The sequence below is a fragment of the Pelophylax lessonae genome (genome assembly GCF_965119305.1).
Source record: "Pelophylax lessonae genome assembly, chromosome: 1".
Taxonomy (NCBI): domain Eukaryota; kingdom Metazoa; phylum Chordata; class Amphibia; order Anura; family Ranidae; genus Pelophylax; species Pelophylax lessonae.
The window spans coordinates 401,079,504-401,091,546 of NC_138768.1; positions in this window are offsets into that span (position 1 = coordinate 401,079,504).

The window sequence follows — 12,043 nt, forward strand, 5'->3', positions numbered from 1 at the left end:
ACTAAATTTGCCTTCCAAATGCCTTGCTTTTGCAGGTCTTCTAAATGGGCCCCACATTCCCAAGAACTAGCGTTTTTTGTTTCCTTTAAAAAGACTAAACCCAGAAATTACCTTTCATTATGTGGTATTTCCTACCAGAAGAAAGCCAGAGAATCAATTTCTGGAAGCAACACTATCTTGTCTTGTGATCCATGTCTTGCTGCATTATAAAAAAAGTTTTTGCTTTTGGGTGTAATACCAATGTAAGTATCCTATCTTTAGGTGATTGATGGACAGAAAATGTCCTACCCTTTCACTCCTGTAGACCCCTATACATCTTGTCCTGAACTGAGATTTCAGGTTGGACATGTTCAATTTGTTTGGATTAGTGAATGGCCTTGAAAAGCTTCTCAGTCTCATCTACTCATCCACTTGTTTCTTCCTCCTGAGTTAGCCCCCTAACGCCCTTAACCATTAAAGTGATTGTAAAGTCTTGTTTTTTTAAAAAATAACCAACATGCTATGCTTACCTGCTCTGTGCAGTGGATTTGCACAGAGCAGCCCAGTTCCTCCTCTTCTTGGGTCCCTCTTTGGTGCTCCTGGCCCCTTTCTCCTGTAGCTTGCACCAGACACGGAGCCACAGGTTAGCCCTGCCCCCTTTCTCTCCTCAGTGGCTGAGTGACTTTGACAACAGCAGGAGCCAATGATGCAGCGCTGCGGTCTCGGCCAATGAGGAGGGGGGAGTTCCAGGCAGCCGAGACACTCCTGCAACATCGCTGGATCTAGAAGGACCTCAGGTAAGTAATAAGGGGGCAGGGGGAGGGGGCTGCTCCACATAGAAGAGTTTTATCTTAATGTATGGAATACATTAAGATAAAAGAACCTTCTGACCTGTCAACCACTTTAAGGCCTGGTGTCTTTAGGCTGAGGAACAGGTTTTAATGTGGAGGGCCCTAGGTCTGAAATTACTGAAGTGAAAGGTTGAAATCATCTCATTTTGCATATAATTTATAAAGATTTTTGTCAGGGGATTACAATTATCAAACTTTTTATTAGGTTTACTAGCTCTATCCATATACATAGTCTAAAGAGGAGGAAGATGCATGTTTGAACTGAAAACAGGCAAAAACATCCCACACAGGTAACATCTACATGAACCCAACAAGTTACAAACTTAGCTAAGATGGCAAAGATCCTGTAGCTGAGGAAGAGCTAGATCATGTATGTAAAGCAGTCCACTTAGACTCTGAATTCTCCCAGTTCTTCACTCAGGGCTGGGGAGCAGGAAGACTGGTGCTAATGTGTTGGTTGGCTGAGCACATGGCAAGGCCAAATGTCAGCAAATACTCTCACACCTCCTTTCATGGAGTCCTGTTGTAGACTGGCTAGAAAGTTCAGGGTCGCCTTTTTTAGGCTGGCCTGAAAGCGCTTCCTCTCACACAGCTGGAACTGGTGCTGAGTGACATAGTGCCCACACTATCTCTCACTCTAAGCAACTGACATGGGGGGGGGGGATCAAAAACCTCCCTGAGTATGGTCCAGATGCACATATTATTCCTTGCTATCTGCCCACAAGCCAGGGGGTAAATGTAATAAACAGCTAGCAAGACTATTGGTATTACTCCCAACCCTATATGGGGATTGGGGAAGCAAGAACTGGCTTTGAACATTTCAGGTAGGAAGTGGGAAAAACAATCCAGGAACTGAGGCCTGACCACACTGAGGGGGCTGTGATGACCACAATCACTCGACCCAATTAAACAAAGAAAACATTACGATGAGAGTTCCTGGATGGTCAGAAACACAATGAAACTAATGACAAGAGGGTGAGTGTTTTTTTGTTTCCTGTTAAAGGCAGAGCAAATTATCTTTCAGGAAGCTGTTTTAGATTATGATTGTTAAATATTAAGGTATGTAATATACAGACTAGTATATTACAGCTACTGTTGGCTGAGTTTTTTTTTTTTGTAAAGTAACTTATTCATGTTGATGCTGCTAAATTTGGTATCTAATAAAGCTGCACGATTCTGTATAAAATGAGAATCACTATTTTTTTGCTTAGAATAAAGATCATGATTCTCTCGTGATTCTCGGCATAACATCATCTTTCACATTATACAAAAAAAAAAATTGGGCTAACCTTACTGTTTATTTATTTTTCAATTCATTAAAGTGTATTATTTCCCAAAATATTGCGTTTGAAAGACCGCTGCACAAATGCAGTGTGACATAAAATATTCCAATGATCACTATTTTATTCTCTAGGGTCTCTGCTATATATATATATATATATATATATATATATATATAATATAAAATATAATAAAATATAATATAAAATAAAATATAATATAAAATATAATGTTTGGGGGTTCTAAGTAAATTTCTATCAAGAAATACTAATTTTAACTTGTAAGTAACAAGTATCAGAAAAAGGTTTAGTCTTTAGGAGGTTAAACTGCCTTCAAAGGAAGTTCTTTCCTTTGATCTAAGGCTACATTCACACCTGAGCGTAGCGTTTTTCGCGCGTTTTTTACCGCGATTTTACCGCGATTTTTGCGGCGATTTTTACCGCGATTTTACCGCGATTTTTACCGCGATTTTTGTGCAGGCGTTTTTAGATTCAATAGAGATCAATGGAAAACGCCTGTAATCTGCCCAAAAAGAAGCTCATGTACTTTTTTGAGCGTTGGGCGTTTTGTATACAGCTTCAAAACGCTCAGATGTGAACAGGGGCCATTGAAATGAATAGGATTTGTCTTGTTGGGCGTTTTGAGAGCTGATCCTAGAGCAGAAAAACGCCCCAAAAACGCCCCAAAACGCCTAGATGTGAACGGAGCCTAAAAGAATGAAATGATACATTGTAAAACATTGAGTGTTACAATTCTCTCCCAGCCTTGGCAATGTTGGTAAACATTTGCTGGAGGCTCTTTTTTTTTTTTTTTTTTTTTTTACAGGTTTGAGTGAGCAGAGAACAGCTCTGTATGAATCGAGGAAATGCCGTTTCAAGATTGGGGGGGGGGGGGAGGGTTTTGGGGGTGAACCGAGATCACGATTTTAGTATCTAGGCATCAACAACCTCTGGTGATGGTTAAGAGACTGACTTTTTTTATAGACCTCAAAAGGCTTTGGGAATGCAAAAGCAGCTAAAGCAGATTGATTAAAATGCAGGACAAAAGATGGTCAGCTGCATATTGGTGGCTGGAAATTTGTTTACATTTGTTTAGAGGGATGTGGGATAGAAGGGACCTGTAAGGCAGCCCAATGACTTCCACAGCCTGGCTTCCTATGTGATAGCAACAAAATTATTTGAAAAAAACATAGTTAAATAACGTAACATATTAAAGAAAGTAGAAAAAAAAAATTTAGTCTCCTCCCACCCATGTATATGCACATAAGAACATAAATGCAACACGGCGGGTGCGCCTACTAATGAAAACAGCGATTGCTCTACACATGTTATATATTGCACTGGATGCGATAATTCTGGGACCATCATTCCTGGCTATCTCTAAACTGATAACCTGTGAGGGCTTTTAAAGTGATGCCTACGAACAATTTTGGCTACCAAAGTTTGTCACCATCTCAAGGGCATGTGCGATTTTTAAGGCTTGACAATTTGGTAGGCAATATATTGTGTTTATATGCAGTAAAAATAACTTTAGTGGACTTTTTTTTATACTGAATATTTATGTTTGAAATACGTACACTAATATCATGTATCATAAAAAATCGCAACTCTTTTTATTCTGCAGGGTCTTTTCTTTCAGGAAGATATATACTGCTTGGGGTGGGATAACTAATCTTCTGGCCTTAAAGGTGCATTTTAACACATGCAAAACTGAACAAAATGTCTCTAATAAAGAAAAAAAATGTTTATGTGCTGGGTTCTGATCAATGAATAGCACTCTCCTGTGACATACACACTATATGTGTGTGTAAAAATACATTTTATAGTTTTCCACCTTTCCATATAAATATTATAGTGCACATACTGAACAGAAAATATTGCAACAAACATGAACCCAACATTTTTTTTTTTATTGACATTATTGTTTATCAATACTAGGGAAAGAGAAGAAATTCAACTTTTTTTCTGATGTCCTGACATTGTATTATCCTCTAGTGCTACAACAAAGGGAAATTTGATCTATTGAAACTCTTGTATTACTGTCAGACCAGTAGGTATTGATTTTGTGACATATAACAAAAGTAGCAAGAAGCTTGTTTACGGGATTCTTTGGTGTCCTATACCTCTCTTTTTTTGTTGTTTACCTCAGAAAGCACAGTTTGTATTCATCATGAAGCATATGATTTTATTTTTAATAGCCATATTTTTATATAAATACTTAATTCATAAATAGTCGTAAAAGCTTCTGAAAACAAGACACATCTACATATATCTGGGACTAGCATACTGTATATGGCCAAATTAGGTGAGCTCATGTAAATAGGCATTAAACGCCTTTTAAATGAGCATATAACAATTTCATATTAATGGATGTAGCACTGTGTCTGTATTTCTGGGTTCATCCTAATGTTTTTCTAATTAAGTAAATGTTTATTCATACATTGCAATGCATTTTATATTTTAAAATGCTGCAAAATGCATCAATTGGAGCAGGGCTTCCCAAACTTTTTTGGGCCGAGACCCACTTATGGGGGAAAGCTGGAAAGCCGCCCCCGCTGGGAGAAGACAGTGATTATCACTAGCGACTATAGCAGCTGCTAGCGAAAATCGTAAGAGGATCCAGCAGGCTGGTTGTACCCCAGTTGATCGATCGATTAACTGGGTACCTTCAGCCTGCCCATTAACCGTTCGAATCTTGGGCAGTTCCTGCTGAACCGGCTGAGATTTGAACCGTTTATGGCCGGCCTAAGCCTTTTTCAATATCAGCACCATCAAGCTTCCCCAAGCACACCAAGACCTGTGCTAAATCCCAAGCAAGGCTTCGTTCACCCGAACGATCCAATCATATCTGCCTGTCAGTTTTTTAGGCAGTTCTGATTGGATCCTCCATGCATCCCTATGGGGCAGCTGGTGACAGGCAGTCCGCTCTCATCCGATTCCCCATAGAGAGCAGCGGGGCTCTGACACCTCCCTCTCCACACACAGAGCGTAGAGGGAGCTGTCACCTGCCTGCTCAGCGGGGGTCAGTGCAGGGCCGGTACAAGGGGTGGGCGGGAGGGGCGGCTGCCCTGGGCGGAGTGTGGGAGGAGTGTGGGAGGGGGCGCCAAAACACTGAAGAATCACCTTTATTCTAAGCTCCTGTGTTGCTAAAACATGTCCAAAATCAGAGCCAACAATGCGCCCATACCTTCTGCAGGCTTCCCGCCCCTTGCTGGAAAGGAGAGAAACACTCTCCTGGGCACAGGTTTCGTACAGGCTGGCTGGCTGGTTGGATGGGGACCGTGAGAGCTCCTGTACAGGTGGGCGGAGCAAGCAGAGCACACTACACTGCAGCCTCAATCACTGCTTTCTGCTCAACAGACATCGGAGCTCTCCTCTCCTCCTCAAGCTGAAGATAAGAGACAGATAGCAGACTGAATTTCCTCCTCCTGTGAGTCCCGATGTGTCCTGTCCTGTTTTACACTGTGCAATGATGTGCTGTAAACCTGTACTGACCCTTGCAGTGCAGGTTTGCTAAAGAGAAAGTAAAATGTTTTGAATAGGTTAGGAATATACTGGGACTTTTCAGGCTCCACATATTGTAAATGTATTCCACACATACACACTATATATTAATCCTGCCTTTTAATAAGATATATTGTGTATGTGGAATACATCTACAGTATGTAGAGCCTGAAAAGTCCCAGTATATTCCTAACCTAGTCAAAGATTGACCATAAACAAGTGATATGTTGCAGCCCAACTCCAGCAAAGTGAAACAGTCCACCCTTACAGTGCTGGGGGAAATAGCCTCATGTATACTTTCTCCAGCCAGCTACAGTGCTCTCCTCTACCACCCAAAGTCTCATCACATACCATGCAGGAACATTAACCCTGTATGGTATGATGAGGCTGGAGTGTGACCCAGTCAGTCACAGTTTACCCAGGAGCTCCCGAGGACCAGTCACAGCACTGGAGAGAGCCTACTGGAGCAAGGAATAAGGTAAAGCTCGGTACACATGAAACAAAATTTGTTCGGTTCAGCAGGGACCAGCTGAATTTTGATCTATGTGTGGCCTTGCCTGTTGGCCGCCTGTCAGAATGGGAGCTTCTGTAGAATGGGAGCCTGCTGGAAAACCTTGTTCGATCAGCAGCTTGCAGCCAATCGGCTGTAATGCTGATCAGTGTATTCTGACAGAGAAGAGTCCCCAGTATCAGAATACGTCTCGTGGAGGGGATTTCTTCATCCACCTCTTGTGTGGATGGATGAATCTGTAAGTGTTTTTTTTCAATTCAGCCCACTGGCTATACCAAAAAAAAAAAACCTATGCATGTGTGCCAGTTTAAGTGCCGAATCACACTATTGCAATGCCAGACATTGCATGTGATTTGCACCACATTGTGGTGCAGATCACATGCGATGTCTGTGCAATGTGATTTCAGCCATACAAACTTTTTGGCTGAAATCGCATCCTATTTGCACAAGAATGGAGCAGGGCCCTTTTTTTGGTTCGCACTGGAATCGGATTGCATGGGTGTTCACACCTATGCGATCCAATTCCTGCACCATTTCACAGTTTGAACTGCGATCTGCGAACCAATCTGAAAGTGTCATCATTACCTTTACATTAACACCCCCCAGAGATTTGCAGGTCTCAGTGTAAACCACTGTGCGATTCTGGTGCAATGCGGGAACCGGCACTGAATAGCAGGGTTTCCCGCATCACACCAGTGTGAACTGGGACTAAGTGGTTTTACCCTAATCCTCTGCTCCTAGAATAAAAAGTCCCATACACACAATGAGAATATCAAACCATTTTTTTTTTTTTTTTACATGCTAGTCTTAGGAATATACTGGGACTTTTCAGGCCCCATTGTAAGGGTTGATTTTTTGTTTTTTTCCTGAAGTTGGGATTTAAACGTTTATTATGAAAAAAATTCAGGGAAGACATTTGGGTAAGACAGGTACATTAGTTGGTGGTTTAATGTATATATTGAGTGTTTGTATGTATGTATTCATGCATATATGAAATGCCTCATAGGGGTAAATTATCCAGTCCTGACCTTAGCACTCTATACATAGGTGTAATTATCAAGTGTGGTTATCAGGCATGGGTAAAATGATTGGTCATGCACAACCCAGGGGGGGCGCAGTTTTGCACGTTCGCCCTGGGCGCTGGATGACCTTGTCCCAGCACTGGGTCAGTGTATCGATCCCCCGCTGAGCAGCACGGAGTCCGCCGACGGAGGCGGACCATGTGAAAGGAGCCTAACTCTCTGCTTGTTTGCCTGGGGCCAGTGTAGCCTGGCAAAGTTGTGTGAAATACAGCATGTGGTTGCTTCTAAGCAGGGGAAGATCATACGCATAGCTTGCCTGGCCATTCTTTAACCTGATAGTCCAGCAATTAAGGGGGAAGTAACCAGGATTCCAGAACCATGTATGCCGGTATGGAGATATTTTTGCTGATCCTACTTAGCTAAATACATGTGCAATTAATTTTGGTCTGAATTCATATTCAGACAAATTTTTGGTTATTCAGAGGTTCGGATAAAATAGTAATGAATTTAGTTTCATTTTGTTTCATGTTCTCATTTTCTAACTAATTCCAAATTTTTTGAATGATTCAAACTTGGATCCGTTGAAAAATAATCAAGCAATTTGAATTCTGTGTGAAGAATAGCTGATTGCCTGGCCGCTGGGTCCTTAACAACCGATGACTCATCAATTGTCATCCTACTCCAGGCATAGTAAACTTACTTGCTTTTAATGTAATGAATAAGGCTTAGATCATAGAGGACTACCAAACCCCCGCTGAAAATCCCACTAAATAATTAAGAAATGTATGATACATTTTATAAGCAAAAGGCCAAACACTTTTTCTCTAGTTTTTGTTGCTACCTCTGTTATTACTGCTCAATATTTGAGCTTCTCATCACTGCTTCAAAATTTTTGTGCTGCTAGTCAACTTCTTCACACCTGTGTCTGAGTGCTGATGCTCCTACGTTTTGTGAGAACACACTTGCCTGTGCTTTCTGCCTCCATGTTTAGGCCTATTCTTACTCCTGATCGACCGATATTGTTTTTTTGTTGACGATACCGATATTTTGGCCATCACATATGGGTATTGGCCGATATTTTTAAACATTTAAAAGTTTGCAAAATAAACAAAAATTTCGACACAAATCTGTTACTGAACATATTAAACTATTTATTAACAATTTTAACATTAAGGGCTCATTCTTCACACCCTAACTGCATGAGAACTGATAGGAAAACTTCAATTGCAGGAACATTTAGTTTCACATCATTCTGATTGTGCATTAATGCATAATAAACTGCTGCAGTAGTGCACTCAATCACTGCAATAATTTTAAATCACTACTGCAGTGAAGTCAGTGCAAAACTGCTAGAAAAAAAGCTAGGCAACACAACAGAGGGGGAACGCACGCCCCACGTTTCCGGGTAGCCGGGTGGGACGCAAACCGGCAGTTGCCACTCTCCATTCCCAGGCACAACCCGCAGCTGGCGTTTCTTTGTTTTTAAACTTTGTACAAAAAATTTATCAGCAATACAATAAACACCACTTTTTAATGGTACTGCACAATTGGAGCATTTTGTTTCCCTTTTAATATTGGACCTGGAGGATCGGTTTCCAAACATAGGAGCGACACGGACCACAGGGAACTACAGAGCCCAGCAGTTACCCATAGGCTTGGAAAGCCACAAGCCCGTAAGGTCTTCTTACTATATGGTATTCAAGACCCACCAAGTCCGGTGAGTGTGCACCCCTTATATTACAAGATACGCCGAATACACCAGCAGTTGGAATATTGGAAAAGTTTCACAGTGGCATTTACTTTTTGCACAAGTTTACTTTTTGCACAAGATTACCTATGAACTATATTGGGACTCTAACATTATTTGATATATTTATTTATATATTCATTCACATATTTGATGTATTTATATAAGTTCTATACTTAGCACTTTGCACTTTATTATACTATATGAAAATTTTGGATTATCATCACTAAATTGAGATAATATTCACCACCACTTGATTGCCTTCACCATTCATGTGTGGGAGCAAGGAATTGTTCGCCCCTGAATAACTAGGAGCAAGCGCTATATTAACCCCTAGGGGCTTAAACTTTTAAACACAACAGCTACACAGTGGATTGGACAGGAGTCAGTGGACTATCTCTGCAGTAGGGCACTCACTGCAACTACTGCAGTCAGTGCTTAACTGCTAGAAAAAAGCTAGGCAACAGCTACACAGTGGATTGGAGTCAATGGACTACCTCTGCAGTAGGGCATTTACTGCAACTACTGCAGTCAGTGCAAAACTGCTAGAAAAAAGCTAGGCAACACAACAGCTACACAGTGGATTGGACTGGAGTCAGTGGACTACCTCTGCAGTAGGGCACTCACTGCAACTACTGCAGTCAGTGCTAAACTGCTAGAAAAAAGCTAGGCAACAGCTACACAGTGGATTGGAGTCAATGGACTACCTCTGCAGTAGGGCATTTACTGCAACTACTGCAGTCAGTGCAAAACTGCTAGAAAAAAGCTAGGCAACACAACAGCTACACAGTGGATTGGACTGGAGTCAGTGGACTACCTCTGCAGTAGGGCACTCACTGCAACTACTTCAGTCAGTGCTAAACTGCTATAAAAAAGCTAGGCAACAGCTACACAGTGGATTGGAGTCAATAGACTACCTCTGCAGTAGGGCACTTACTGCAACTACTGCAGTCAGTGCAAAACTGCTAGAAAAAAGCTAGCCAACAGCTACACATTGGATTGGAGTCAGTGGACTACCTCTGCAGCATGGCATCACTGCAACTACTGCAGTCAGTGCAAAACAGCTAGAAAAAAAAGCTAGACAACAGCAAGACAGTGGATTAGAGTTGAACTGGAGTCAGTGGACTACTGCTGTAGTAGTGCACTCACTGCAATGATTTACTGCAGTCGGTGCAAAACTGCTAGAAGAAAAGCTAGGCAAAAGCTACACAGGGGATTTGAGTGGACACTACTCTTTTCAATACTCCCAGTTAAGTAGAACAATATTATACTGCAGAAAGCAGAACATTTCAACATGTCCATGGTCACCTGTTAAAGGGCTTCTGTTTTGTTCAGGTAATGCTGCCACTTCAAAAACATGCTCAGGATGAGAGGAGGACAGAGAAGCAGAGAGAGAGAGAGAGGTATCTTCTAGCATGGGAAGCAAATCTTTTGTAGCGTGCCTCATTTTCTTTCCACCACTGAAGAGGATCACTTCTTCTGTCAATTTCTGGCTCCTTCAAATAGAGATGAAGTTCATCATCCAGACTCATTATTGCAGATTCAGAAGAAATTGAATCCTCTGCATGAGGCCCCAATAAAACCCTGAAAATGTCCTGATCAATTCGACCACAATGAAGAAGATTCTCTTCTGTTGGTTGACATGTTTTTGGACATTTTTCTGTTTTTGCAGCATGCTGTTCTTTCATATTATCAAAATAGTGATCTGGACTTGTCTTTTCGGCAGGAACCTCCTGCACCTCCTGTTGAATATTTTCTGTCAGCCATTGTTTTGCCTTTAAAACAATATAAATGCAGTGCTAATAATGAAATGGAAATAAAGTCCAGTGTGTATGATCAGTCCATGTTGGTTAGCACCTTGCAACTTGAATAAATTTGATGTCTTTGTAGACGTCCATAAATATATTAGAAAGTTGAATGTGCAGAGGTATATAACATTAATCCAGTGAGGAACATTTGCCCTAATTCAGAGTGGATTAGACACTCAACGCTGGCTAATGCATCCCTTTTTAATCCACCAGGGAATTTTCCCCCCTCCCTGAAGTGGTCCTGGCTGACCTGGAAAGGGTCAATTGCAGGAAAGTATATATGGACCCCAGAATTAAAATAGGGATGGATTCCTTAAAAGGACGCAATGATATAGTGGTCCGCCCTGCGGATTAGGACAGAGATGTCTGAGATTTTATCTGATACGGATACATAGTATCATTTATTACCTAATGATCCCACAACAGTATATAAAAGGGAATTGACCAGGTTGGTGGAGGAGCATATTTTGATTAAGAAAGAAAAGGCGTATCTTATTCCAGTGGCACCATGCATTCCTGTTCTATATTATCTACCCAAGGTCCATAAGAACCCCCTCCACCCTCCTGGTCGCCCTATAATAAGTGTAATAAACTCTGTAACATCTAGGGTGGGTCGTTACATTGATAATTACCTTCAATCACTCGTTGCAATAATGCCTTCTTATATCTCTTATATCAAGGATATGACACAGGTGGTAAGAACCCTGGAAGCTTTCAGGTGGAAAGAAGGTCGCATCCCTGTATACAATTATCTCTCACAATCATGGGCGACATGCTGTGGAATATTTTCTACATAAGGATGCCTCCTTACCAAGTATACAACAGGAGTATATTCTGGACCTCCTTGACTATGCCATGGGCCACAATTTTTTCTGGTTCAGGGGCTCCCATTACGTCCAATGTAGAGGTGTGGCCATGGGGGCTAAATATGCCCCTTCCAATTTCAAAGAATTTTTGGTTCCTCAGGCCAAACACAAAATGGGACTTTTTAGGCAATTTTTATTTTTATAAATGCGATTTTTGAGAGAAAATAAGATTTTATATAAAACGTATTTATTATGCATTTTGCTTGAACATAAAGTAGTGCTCCATTTTGGCTAAGGGCCCAAAGGTGAGTGGTGAAAGAAAGTAAGAAGTTATGTGACATAAGTGATAATGGTGACTTTTTAGAGTGCTCTGTTATCCATGCGATTCTGGATTTTACAGACGGCGTCTAAATCCTACGCATTTCGGCTCTTGCCTTTTTCACGGATTTTACCATATCTAAGAGTATATTAAATGATTATAAAGTATGTATTATTTGAATGGTTACAGTTTGTTTGATGTTTTACATAAGAAAAA